We start from the raw sequence: 14,365 nt of genomic DNA on the forward strand, positions 1-14,365 counted from the left end.
TGACAATGAAAACACAACAATCCAAAATTTATGGGACACAGAAAGCAGTTTTGAGAGGGAAGTTCATATCCCTACAAGCCTATTGCAAAAAAAAAAAAAAAAAAAAAAAAGGTAACAAATTATCTAACTCTACAACTCAAAGAGTTAGAAAAAGAGCAACAAGAAAAGCCCAGTGTAAGCAGAAGGAAGGAAATAACAAAAATGAAAGCGGAGATAAATGACATAGAGACCAAAGAAACAATACATAAGATCAAAAAAACCAAGAGCTGGTTCTTTGAAAGGATAAACAAGATAGATGGACCTCTAGCCAGGCTAACCAAGAAACAAAGAGAGAGGACTCAAATAAACAAAATCAGAAATGAAAGAGGTGAAATAACAACAGACCCTGCTGAAATACAAAGGATTGTTACAAAATACTATGAACAACTCTATTCCAACAAACTGAACAACCTGGAGGAAATGGACATATTCCTAGAAAAATACAAACTTCCAAAACTCAATCAGGAAGAATCTAAAAATCTCAATAGACCAGTGACTTGGGAAGAAATTGAAACAGTCATCAAAAAGCTTCCAGCAAACAAAAGCCCAGGGCCAGATGGCTTCACAGGAGAGTTTTACCAAATATTCAAGGAAGAACTAAAACCTATCCTCCTCAGACTATTCCAACAAATTCAAGAGGAAGGAAGATTTCCAAACTCCTTCTATGAAGCCAGCATCACCCTAATACCAAAACCAGATAACGACAACTCAATGAAAGAGAATTATAGGCCAGTATCCCTCATGAACAAAGATGCCAAAATTCTCAACAAAATTCTAGCAAATCGGCTCCAGCAGAGCATCACAAAGATCATACACCATGACCAAGTAGGATTTATGGTGTAGGATGGTACAATGCAAGGATGGTACAATATCCGCAAATCAATAAACATGATACATAACATAAACAAAATGAAAGATAAAATCATATAGTCATATCAATTGATGCAGAAAAAGCATTTGATAAAATCCAACACCCTTTCCTGATAAAAACTCTCAACAAGGTGGGAGTACCAGGATCATACCTCAACATAATAAAAGCTATATATGATAAACCCATAGCCAACATCATACTCAATGGGCAAAAACTAAAACCATTCCCTCTAAGAACATGAACAAGACAGGGATGCCCACTATCGCCACTCCTGTTTGACATAGTACTAGAAGTACTAGCCATTGCAGTTAGACAAGAAGAGGAAATAAAAGGCATCCAAATTGGAAAAGAAGAAGTAAAGTTATCCTTATTTGCAGATGACATGATACTGTACATAAAAAAGCCAAAAGACTCCATTAAAAAACTAATTGACTTAATAAATGAATTTGGCAATGTAGCAGGATACAAAATTAATGCCAAGAAATTCATGGCATTTCTATACACCAACAGTGAAATTACAGAAACAGAGACTAAAAAAACAATTCCACTTACCATTGCACCAAAAAAATTAAGATACCTAGGAATTAATTTAACTAAGGAAGAAAGGATCTATTTGCAGAAAACTACACGACACTGAAAAAAGAGATAGAGGAAGTTGTAAACAGATGGAAGAACATACCATGTTCATGGATTGGTAGAATCAACATCATCAGAATGTCTATACTTCCTAAAGCAATCTATAGGTTCAATGTACTCCCCATTAAAGTACCAAAGGCATATTTCACTGACCTAGAAAGAACTCTCCAAAAGTTCGTTTGGAACAATAAAAGACCCCGAATAGCCACAGCAATTCTGAGAAAGAAGAGTAAAGTAGGAGTGATCTCAATACCAGACTTCAAGCTGTATTACAAAGCCACTGTTCTCAAAACAGCCTGGTACTGGCACAAGAACCGACATAAAGATCAATGGAATCGAATCGAGAACCTAGATATCAACCCAAATCACTATGCTCAATTAATATTTGACAAAGGAGGCATGAATATACAATGGAATCAAGACAGTCTCTTCAATAAATGGTGTTGGGAAAATTGGACAGATACATGCAAAAGAATGAAACTAGATCACCAACTTACACTATACACAAAAATAAACTCAAAATGGATACAGGAATTAAACATCAGACAGGAAACCATAAAAATACTAGAAGCATCCACAGGCAGCAAAATCTCAGACATATGCCAAAAGAACTTCTTCACTGATACTGCCCCTAGGGCAATGGAAGCAAAGGAGAAAATAAACAAATGGGACTACATCAAAATAAAAAGCTTTTTTACAGCAAAAGAAACCATCAACAAAACAACAAGAAAGCCCACTGTGTGGGAGAACATATTTGCAAATGTTACCAATGATAAAGGTTTAATCTCCAACATCTACAGACAGCTGATACAACTAAATAAAAGGAAGATGAATAATCCAATTAAAAAAAATGGGCAGTGGACTTAAATAGAATATTCTCAAAAGAAGAAAGAAGGAAGGCCAAAAGGCACATGAAAACATGCTCAAAGTCACTAATTATCCGAGAGATGCAAATCAAAACAACAATGTGGTACCATCTCACACCTGTCAGAATGGCCAACATCAACAAATCGACAAACGACAAGTGTTGGCGAGGTTGCGGAGAAAAAGGAACCCTCGTGCATTGCTGGTGGGAATGCAGATTGGTGCAACCACTATGGAGAACAGTATGGAGTTTCTTCAAAAAATTGAAAATGGAACTCCCATTTGACCCAGTAATCCCACTCCTAGGAATATATCCCAAGAAACTAGAAACACCAATCAGAAAGGATATATGCGCCCCTATGTTCATAACAGCACAATCTACAATAGCCAGAATTTGGAAACAGCCTAGGTGCCCGTCAGCAGATGATTGGATCCAAAAACTTTGGTACATCTAAACAATGGAATACTATGCTGCCATAAAAAAGAAGGAATTCTCATCATTTGCAGCAACCTGGATGGAATTGGAGAACATCATGCTGAGTGAAATAAGCCAATCAATGAAAGAGAAACAACAAATGACCTCATTCATTTATGGATAATAAAGAACATTATAAACTGATGAACCAAAAGATAGATATAGAGACAGTAAAACAACAAGCAGACTGTCAAATTACAGCGGGGAGGGGAGGGAGACCTGGGGGAGATAGTAGATCAACCGAAGGACTTGTATACATGCATATAAGTACAACCAATGGACACAAATCTCTGGGGAGGTAGGGTATGTATGGGAGGGGCGGGGCAATGTAAAATATGTACACAGATAATAATTTAATAAAAAAAATGTAAAAGAAAAAAATTAAAAAGCAAAGAGAAAGAAAAAATGGATGAAAAGAAATAAGGGATATGAGAGAATAAAAGAGAAGAATTAAAATGAAATATAAAAAAATAAAGAAAAGCTTATTCACAAATTAATAATAAAAAGAAGCCCTGACCTGTTTGGCTGAGTGGATAGAGCATCGGCCTGCAGACTCAGGGGTCCTGGGTTTGTTTCTGTTCAGGGGCATGTGCCTTGATTGTGGGCACATCTCCAGTGGAGAATGTGCGACGGCAGCTGATTGGTGTTTCTCTCATCTGTTTCTAGCTCTCTCCACCTTTCCCTGCCTCTCTGTAAAAAAAAAAAAATCAATGAAATATATTTTTTAAATAATTTAAAAATAAATAAATAAAAAGAAAGAAAAAAACAAAACAAAACAAAAAAACACCTGGGTTTTGCCTCCACAGATTTTTGTGCCTACTGAGTTTACCCTTTGGATCTGCTGTTTGTGACACTTGCTGAATTTTGCTCTGATATTGTTCAAGTTTAGACCCTTGGTGTGTTGTTCACAGGCCTCCCACGAGACTCTATGATGCAGTCAGTGTCATTCACTTTCCTTGCCTGGTGTTAGGCCACCAGTCTGATGCCGGGTAGAACAGAGTCCCAAACAGTCTAGTGGTTGGGGCCTCCAAAGCCCAGAGACTGGGTTTGCCTCACGTCTTGCCCATTGAATGCCCTTGCTCTGAGTTGCTTTTCCTTCCCCTGTGGATCTATGCTCTGCGAGGCTATCTGGGACCTGGCCAGGGTGATTTAAAGTCACATTAGGTGTGATGCTTGTAATTTGTAGGAGTTGGGGCAGACACTTCCTCTTCTTCCCAGAGCTGTGCTGGCTGCCGGCTACACTCACTGGGGCTTGGATCTGAAAGGTCCAGCACACGCTTGTCTATCTCCTGGACTGAAACCCACCCAGGAGACACTGTTGTAATTCCTCAACTTGCCTGGCTCTCTGGCACCCCCTCACCATGACACTTAGTAGGAGGGGGTAAAAAAAAAAAAATCAGTCCCTCCCCCTCTTGCCACTCCAATCTTTCCTTGAAGCCAACCCTCGGGAGCAGGCCTCCACTCAGGTTCTGACTGACCAAATGTTTGTGTGCCCCTCGTGCCATCAGATTGAACAGTATGGGCACAGATTTCTAGCCCCATACTGTTTTTTTTTTTTCAGATCACAGCAGAAAGGGGCAGACCTTGCAGTTTTTCAGTTTGGAGTGGGCTGTCATCCTTATGCTTGATTGGAAGTGAGGTGGGCAAGTTCAACTTTTTCCCCCCCGAAGGTACACAGACCAGCCCCTGTCCAGCTCTCTGCCCAATGTTCTATTAGTAGCTGGAGGATGTCTCAGAGTCACTGCTGGGTATACTGATAAGCTTCCTATGTGACCTAGTTTTGTGGTGTGGAACTTGATCACCTGGCCCCTCATCCAGTTCCAGATCAATTGTCCCTGGGGTTGGTGATGGGAGTAAGGTACCTGTATTAGTTTCCTATGGCTGTTGTAACAAATTACCACAAACAGGTTGGCTTTAAACAACAAAAATTTATTCTTTCATAGTTCTGGATGCTACAAATCCAAAATTAAGGTGTCAGCAGGGCTGCACTTCCTCCAGGTTCTCTAGGGAAGATTCTATTTCCTGTCTCTTTCACCTTCTGGTGGCTCCAGTATTCCTTGGCTTGGGGCCACACCATTCCAATCTCTGCCTTCATGGTTGCTTTGCCTCCTCCTTTTCTGTCTCTCCTCCTTAGGTTTCTTATTAGAAAACTTGTCATAGGATTTGGGGGCCCACCAAGATAACCTCTTCATTCCAAGATCCTTAACTTAATTATACATGTAAGAGCACATTCCAAGGCTTAGTACCTAAACATATTTTTGGTGGGGCACCATTCAGCCCATGTGTGTGCCCAAGTCTGCAATGTATGTGCTGGAAGCACCAGTTGCCTAGAAAAATGCAGAAGGAAGCAGAGGCAGATGACATAGACCTGTAAGAAGAAGGTTTTCATAACTATTGATGAGAAACCAGCCATACAGGTTGTTGACTATCTATACTTCTGAGGCAGAGGGCTTCAAGGGAGGCATTGCTCACAGGAAAGCCAGGCTTCAGTCGGAAAGAGCAGGAGAGTAGCCTGAGGCAACTAAAAATATATCAGGTCCCTGATTGGGAACAGTGTGTACCACATTCAAAAGATGGCCTATTGAGGAGGAGCAGAAGGGCTTTCAGGAAAATAGAGCCAGAGAATGAGTGTCAGGTCTGGGGGGTTGAAGTCATGGACCAATAGCTAGCACCCTCACCAGCTTCTGCCAGGGTCCCCTCTCCTTTCTACTCTCACTGTTCCTGGTCTCTCACTCAGAGCTTTCCAAACCAAATCTGTTCTTACAAAGCTTTATAAGCCCTCAAGTCCCCATAGGCGGTGGGGTTGGCTTGTTTTGGAGTCTGGGAAGTGGCTGAACTTTGACTGATTTTATTTTTTTTATCTGGCATATTATTATGTAGTCCTTACTGATGTCAGTATGGTTTTCTTTTCATAGTTGATATCACATCTGTATTAATGTACTTAAATACATTAATGTGTCCTCAGCTCTTCATGATCTTATATCATAAGAAGGATTGTACTAATAGAGGGATTTAAATAAACCCTGAAGGGAATGATTAAGGTTTACAGACAATTGTGCTATCAATTATCTGTAATTTATCACATATTATTTGCATATGTAAGGCTACCCTTGGAATACTTGACTTCTTCTTTGAATTGCTATCTGGAAAGAAAGAGAACAATTTAAATCTTTTAGGAAGGGAAATCTGCAAAACCCTAATGTCAGTAGTTGTTTTTATTTTAAATTTTAAATAGAAGTTATGAAGCATAATATTAGATAGGTCAAGAGGAGTAGAGAGGACATTCAGAGGAAGAAAAACAATGTATAAAATTATTTTTAATTATTTTTTGGAGGGATGACATTGATTTCTTTAAAGAATCTGATGAGAACTTTGGGTTCTTAACCCTAGACAGACTCACATGAGCACACACATATAAAATTCCAAATGCATCTGGCAGGGTACTTGATCTCTCTGAAGCTCATCCATGAGTTCCAAGGAGCAGATCCAAACCAGCCAGTTAAGGCCCCTCAAGATTATTAATTTTTTTGTGTGAATGGAAAGGTCTTGAATGAGATCAGGAGGAAGATGAGAAATGTTCATCTTGAAAGCCCTGAATTTTTCCAGAGGCCTTTCTTCCAAACCCAGATGGTACATAAATTAGATTCTCTGTTAATTACAGAATATTAAATTTTATAACTAAACTAAATTGATGTCTTATTCTTGGGACCAATGCATTCATGAATCTATTGGGAATAGCTTAGATTATTTTAACTATTGATTCATGAGAAAGGTTTTGGCAAATGGTCTCAGTGAAGGAATCAAGCCAGAAACAGCATTTGTCATACCAGATGGGTTGACTCATTCTTTGGACTGAAAAATTCACCTGTCTTTTTGTGGAAACTGCCTAGTGGTCTATTAAAGGAGACAGGGACACTTCTTATATATCAACTAGAGGCCTGGTGCACAAAATTCATGCACTCAGAAAAGGGATTCCTCAACCTGGACTGCACCCTCTTGAAGTCCAGGAGCCATCAGTCAGACATCCGTAGTTTTGCCATGGAAGCAGGAGAGGCTTCCACCACCACTGCTGTGCTAACCAGCCATGAGCCTGGCTTCTGGCTGAGTGGGGCTCCCCCTGTGGGAGCACACTGATTACCAGGGGATAACTTCTTCATTGAGCATCTTCATTGAGCATCTGCCCCCTGGTAGTCAGTGTGTATCATAGCGACCGGTCATTCTGCTATTCTGTCCATTTGTATATTAGTCTTTTATTACACATGATAATGTCTTATTATGGGCAAGCCTCTAATTCAATTTTTTTTTTTTGGTAGTTAAAGAGAGGGACAGAATTTTCACTTGAGCCTGAAGCTAAAATTGCCCTTAACTCAAAAATCTGCATACCACTGAGACACATCTTAGTGAGCTCATTCTGAACCCCAACACTGTTCTCTTATGTGTATAATTATTGGGAACCATCTTATCTCTTTAGTGAAAGGAGCCTTTTGCTATGTTACAATGACTAACTTTATCTCATGAGTTGTGTTTTGGCTTTAAGCCTATATCCAGTATTCATGCAGCAACTTCTGTTCAGTATTTACCTGGCATATCTCTTATTTTATTTTCTCTAAATATTTCTAGATTTTTATGTATTAGATAGGAATAACCCATGGACACAGACAATAGTCTGGTGAAGGCCTGGAAGGGGTGGGTTCAGGGTGGAGGAGATCAATGGGAAAAACAAAAACTAAAACAAAGGGACATCTATAATACTTTCAACAATAAAGATACATCTTAAATAAAGGAAAATATCTTAGTTAAAAAGAGATTTATGTGAAATAATATAAGTAATTGCTCTACACTGTACTTTCTATTCTCAACTCCTCTCAGAGATATTAATTGACCCTATGTTCACTTACTATTAATTGATCCTATGTTGACTGACTGCAGGACTGACTTCTGCCACACCGACCCAGCACTGACTGCCACGGGGTCTATGATCAGACCCTGCTTTTCTCTCTGAGCCTGATCGCAGCCCCCTCAGCAGTCAGTGCTGGGTTGTTGAGGCTCCTGAAGTGTGGCAGTCAGTGCTGACTTCTGGTGTGCAGTCGAGCCTTTGGTTGTTTTGGATGTTACAGACCCTGGCTCTGATATATATGAGTCTTGATTATCTGATGTATATGGATTTCTGGGACACTTCTGTTTGATGTTCAATGCTATCTATAAAGCTGGTATTTTAGAGAAATTTAATAAAAACTAATTTGGACATCCAAAGGTCAGCTATTTGGAAGAGGAAATGTGAAATTGGTCCATAGCCACTTTGGGAGAAAGAAGACATTATTAGAAGTTGAGAACCTACTACACGTAAGAGACAAGTGAGGTCATCTGCTCTAAAAAAGATTACAGAGGTACCTTAGTGTCTTAACACTAAAAAGTAATTCCTTGAAAGTTACTTGGATTCAAAGTTGTGGAGATTGCTCTTCCCATGACTTTCCCCTGGCTGTCTTATTCTCATCATGTAAAGTTCAGCCAAAACATCATTTTCCTACCTGAGTAACTTCCCTACTCCCAATCCTGCTTCCCGAGTTTCTGTCATATTACCCTGTTACTTCCTCCCTCATTTTTATACTGAGTTACCTGTTTAGGGCCTTTTTCACCTCTCATAAGGGATTTTGTCTGTCTTGCTCCTTGCTGTATTCCAAGCCCTTAGCACAAATCTGATCCATATTTATTGAGTGGATAAATCTGTGGAGCTTTTGAAACATTGAAATAAACCAATTTGCTGACCAAGTTCTTGGAGTCCCAGATCTTTTATATTTTTTATTCTGACAAATCTTTTGGATTTTATACCTATAAGATATCTCCCTCTTTCTGCTGCAGTCCTAATTTAGATTTTTCTCACATTTGGACCATTGCATTGGCCTCTGAAACTTTCTGCTTGCCTTCAGTCTCCTTCCTCTCCAGGTCATTCTGTGAACCCCAAAAAGTTTTTTTTTTTTCTCATAAAAAAATCATTATATATTTACTGTGGAAAATTTAGACTAAAAATACTTACCCACTCAAGTTTATTATTAATATCATGGCATATTTTTTTAAAATTATATTTATTTTTAATTCTCACCTGAGGACATGTTTAAAGAGGGAGAGAGAAAGAAAAGAGAGAGAGAGAGAGAGGCAAACACATCAATGTGAGAGAGAGACATTGATTGGTTGCCTTCCTTATACCCCTATCAGGGATCAAACCCACAACCCAGGAATGTGCCTGCCTGGGAATTGAACCAGTGACTTCCTGGTTCTTGGGTTGATGCTCAATTGCCTAGCCACACCAGTTGGCCATCTTTTTTACTATAGCCATCCTGTAGGTGTAAAGTAGTATCTCATTATAGTTTTAATTTGCGTTATTCTAGTGATTAGTGATGTTGAACACCTCTTTATATTTTCTTTAGAGAACTGTATATTCTTTGTATGTCTTCTTTAGAAAAATGTATATTCAAATTCTTTGCTCATTTAAAATTTAGGTTGTCTTCTTATTGTTGAATCTGTAAGACTTCTCTATATATTCTGGATACTAGATCCTTATTATATACTAGAGGCCCTGTGTACAAAATTTGTGCATGAGGGGGGAGGGGGAGATGGGTGGTAGTGTCCCTAAGCCCAGCCTACACCCTCTCCAATCTGGGACATCCCTCTCACAATCCAAGACTGCTGGCTCCCAACTGCTCTCCTGCCTGCCTTCCTGATTGCCCCTAACCACTTCTGCCTGCCAGCCTGATCACCCCCTAATCACTCCCATGCCAACCTGATTGATGCCTAACTGCTCCCCTGTCAGCCTTTTTGCTTCCAACTTCCCTCCTCTGCTGGCCTGGTCACCCCTAACTGCCTTCCCCTGCAGGGTTGATCATCCCCAACTACCCTTTCTTGCAGGCCTGGTTCCTACCTACTGCCCTACCCTGCTGGCTATCTTGTGGTGGCCATCTTGTGTCCATATGGGGGCAGGATCTTTGACCACATGGGGGCAGCTATCTTGATCTTGTGTGTTGGAGTAATGGTCAATCTGCATATTACTCTTATTAAATAGGATAGAGGTCTGGTGCATGGGTGGGGGCCAGCTGGTTTGCCCTGAAGGGTGTCCTGGATCAGGGTGGGAGTTCCCTTGGGGCATGGGGTGGCCTGGGTGAGGGGCCTGTGGTGGTTTGCAGGCCAGCCATGCCCCCCAGTGACCCAAGTGGAGGCCCTGGTATCTGGGGTTTATTTACCTTCTACAATTGAAACTTTGTAGCCTTGAGTGGAGGCCTAGGTCAGCTAGGGCAGGGGGAAAGCTTGACTTCTTCCATTGCAAGAGAAACCCAAGCCTCCCTTCTGCTCTCTATGGCTGCAGCCATCTTGGCTGGGGTTAATTTGCATATTTGCTCTGATTGGCTGGTGGGTGTGGCTGGTGGGTGTAGCTGAGGTATGGTCAATTTGCATATTACTCTTTTATTAGATAAGATAAGATTTTCAAATAGTTTTTTTCTCATCCTGTGACTGTCTAATCCATTTTAAATTTTGATAAAGTTTGATTTATTTGTTTTTCTTTTTGTTTGTGATTTTGATTTCCTGTCATAAAGAAATCAAGGTCATAAAGATTTACTTTTGTTTTATTCTAAGAGTTACATAGTTTTAGCACTGATAGTTAAGTCTGATTCATTTTGAATTAATTTTGAATATGGAATGAGATAGAAGTCCAAATTCATTCTTTTGTGCATAGATATTCAATCGCCTCAACACCATTTGTTGCAAACTGTATTCTTTCCTCATTGGGTTACCGTAACACCCTTGTTAAAATCAATCACCTATAAATATATGAATATATTTCTGTACTCTCATATATATCTATCCTGTCATGGTACTACACTGTCATGATTAGTGTAGATTTCTCATAAATTTTGAAATTGAAGCATTTGTGTCTTTAGCTTTTTATTTTTTTCAATATTGTTTTGGTTCTTTTGGATCTAAGGTATTTCTACATGAATTTAGGAACCATTTGCCAATTTATGCAAAAAATGCAGCTGGTATTTTGGTAGGGATTGTGTTGGATATTTAGACCAATTTGGAAAGTATTGCCATTTTAACATTACTTAGTCTCCCACAGATTTGAGAGAAAGAGAGAAACATTGATTCTGCCTTCTGCACACCCCCTACTGGAAATCGAGCCCACATCCTGGAGATGTATCCTGATGGGGAATGAAACGAGGGACAACTTGTTGCTCAGGATGATGTCAATAGACTGAGCTTCACCTGCCAGGACTCCACAATGATATTCTTTTATTTTTGTTTTGTTTTGTTAATCCTCACCCAAGGATATTTCCCATTGATTTTTAGAGAGAGTAGAAGGAAGGGGAAGAGAAAGAGAGAGAAACATCGATGTGAGAGAGACACATCAATTGGTTGCCTCTTGCATGTGCCCTGACAGGGCCAGGGATCAAGCCTGCAACTGAGGTACATGCCTTGGTCTGAATTGAACCCATAACTTTTCAGTCCACAGGCTGATGCTCTTACCCACTGAGCCAAACCAGTTAGGGCCACAATATCATTCTTAAACAAACCACAAACCTCAGCTATTGCTCAATCCACATAATCAATAATTATTAAGTTTTTCTGCAAAGTAACTAGCTCTTACAATTTCCCCCAGCTACTTTTTAAAATGAAATGTTGTGCCTTGTAAATGAATTCTCTTCTTTTACCACCCAACTTCACATGTGTGTATTTCCTTATTAGACATTAGTGGTGTGTTTCAGTAAAATTATTAGGGGTAAATACCATATAAATTTACCCAAAAGATGGAAAAACCAAGGTAAAAAACCAACATTCAAACCATTGTCCAACTTTACACACACACACACACACACACACACACACACACACGATGGCTGGATGGATCTGTGATAAAAATGAAAGGTTCTTGGTTCTCACACTACTGTGCTCCCCCAAAGTATTATCAAGAACTGATTTCCTATCCCAACTGCTCTCTATTCCTTTGCCCTTCTTTGTGTGTAATTAAAAAAAGAATACATAATTTCTCTGAAAATTTTTTTTTATAATAAGAAAAGTAGTGTGATTCAGGTGCTTTGGTGAACTCATGGGTCTGTGTCTGGGTCATACCTACTTATAATGACAAATTGCAGTTGCTTGAGTCTTCCCACTCCCACACTTAGGTCTGGCTGCCAGAAACCAAGTCCCTTCAAAGTGTCCCTCACTTGTTTCTGTGCATTCCTAGAGGGTGCCTCATTTGCTCAGAGCCAGTCTGTCAGCTCGATCCATCTGTCCTGTTACCTCTTCTGCACCCAAACCCCATTCCCAGTCTTTGGATTGCCAAAACCATGCAAGGGTGCTGTTTGGGGATTCATTTAAGTCTCCCTATCCTGTGGGCACCAGAGCAATTGTGTTTCTATATAGACAAAGAGAATGATCTCCACTCTAAACACAGCAAGCAACTCAGTCCCTGGGTTTCTCTGTGTCATTCTTGAAAAATCTAGTAAGCCTCATGTCCTTTTATTCCTAGCCAGACTGCAAATGGATTGAAACACTCAGAGAAAGAAAAGACAATGTCCCAAGCACACCACTCTTCTCTGCTTCTCAGGATCTCCACCTCACCCCAGCCTTCTCCTCCTTCCCAGGTCTCCAAACAGAAGCTTGAATGAATGCAAGAAAAGGAGGGAGAGGCCATCTCACTAACAGCAACTGAGCACCTGCTTAAGGGGGAAATGTGAGTTTCTGATGGTTGAAAATGGTACCTATTCCCAAGAGGCATTATGAGGATTAATTGAAGTAATGCAAATAAAAATACATTAAAATAATAAAAATAAAATATTAGGGGTGGGAGAGGTGGAGCTCTCTGGAACAAATAAGACATTTCCCCCAGGGTTTTAAAATATAAAAGCAGACAATATCTCTTTTCTGGTTAAAGGTACATTTTCTAAATACTTCTCATTGCCCCAGTGGAAATTTGCTAGGGTCTGTAATTCCAGGAAAAATTCCTAGGGTACCATCTTCCCCTCCCTCCTCCTATGAACTTTTTATGGCCCCATCGAATCCAGGAAGCAGATCAGATTCACCTTCATACCCTTTTCCTCCTCTGCCCATCTGCCAGGCCCTTTGGGGGTTCATCAACCTGGTTTGGCCAGGGGGATGCCACGCACGGGAGAAGCACCTCCTCCTTGTTTCTGCCCAGAACAGGAAGGAGCAGAGGAAGCGCATTCTCCTGCCCATAAGGCCCCCCCCCCCCCCCCAACCAAAAATAGAAGCTGTTTCATCTCCACCCACCCCCCCTTCCCCCTGCGCTAGGCCTTTCCCAGGACTCCTCCCCAGAAGTCCCCAGGGCTGTTACTGAGCTCATCTCCCCCCTCCACCCGGCTGGCCAGCCCTCCCAGTTCTCAGCGCAGCTCCGGCGCCCACCCGGGGAGGGAGCCAGCTCCTCCTCTTTCCTTCAGCTCATGTCTGGGCTCAGTGCTCCTCCGGGCTGACGGTGCTGAGCCTTTTCTGACCTGGCCGCGTGGCTCTGCGTAATTGCGCCTCCCCTCCCCGCAGGTGGGGTTCCCTGCGGCCGCGTCCCCCCCTTCCCCCTAGAGTGAGGGCTCCGATGCCAAACGGGGTTACGTAAGTGGTTAGGCAGGTGGCCTGGCCCTACGTCCTGTGAGGAAGTGTGAGTCAGCAGCAGGGCCACGGGGATTCTCGGTGCTCATTTTGGTTTCATTTCAGCGAGGTTGTTGGCTGTCAGGGGTGTCCGCGGAAGTGTGGCAGAGGATTCTAGCTGTCGGACTGCGGAAATGGGAAGAGGGCTCCGTGAATCAAGCCCTGAGATCACAAACACCACAGGCACGGACCCCAACTCAGTTCACAGTCCACGAGGGAATGCGGAGCAATAGACACACGACATTGTGACTTGTATACTAGTGAGAATGCGTGCAAGGCTCAGAAGTAAAAGGAAGTCCTACTTTCTGGAGAGTCTGCAGGGAGGTTCAGTGGAAGCTGAGTTTTAAAAAAATGAATACAAGTTTGCTGGTGGATAAGAGCGTAGAAGAGCATCCCGTAAACTTGCAAAAGGTGACCTACAGGGGAATGTGACCAAAAAGGAACCCCATGGGCTTGGTGCCCCCGCTAGTCTCCTTCACAGGCACCATAAATTAGCAATCTAAGCAAAAAATAATAAAAATGGCGAGTTTGCTGCGTGGACACCACTTCAGAACCAGTCTGTTGTCCCCTTTCAATCCTGTGTATTAACTGGAGCTGCCACTGGGAGGTGTGGGGCATGGGGACAAATGGATTGACAGGTAGATCCAGATGTCTGGGACAGAAACAAGAATAGGGAAGATCTTAAAGGGTGTTGAATGTCATGCTAAAGGCCTTAAACTTTATCCTGTAGACGGGAGCTTGCAAGCTGGTGGCCGTGAGTTAAATGAAAAAAAAAAAAAAAAAAAAAAATCTTAGGGACTTGTTTGGTTTTACTCTTATGTAGTTTTAAA

This window comes from Pipistrellus kuhlii, unplaced genomic scaffold, assembly GCF_014108245.1.
Source record: "Pipistrellus kuhlii isolate mPipKuh1 unplaced genomic scaffold, mPipKuh1.p scaffold_m20_p_2, whole genome shotgun sequence".
NCBI lineage: Eukaryota > Metazoa > Chordata > Mammalia > Chiroptera > Vespertilionidae > Pipistrellus > Pipistrellus kuhlii.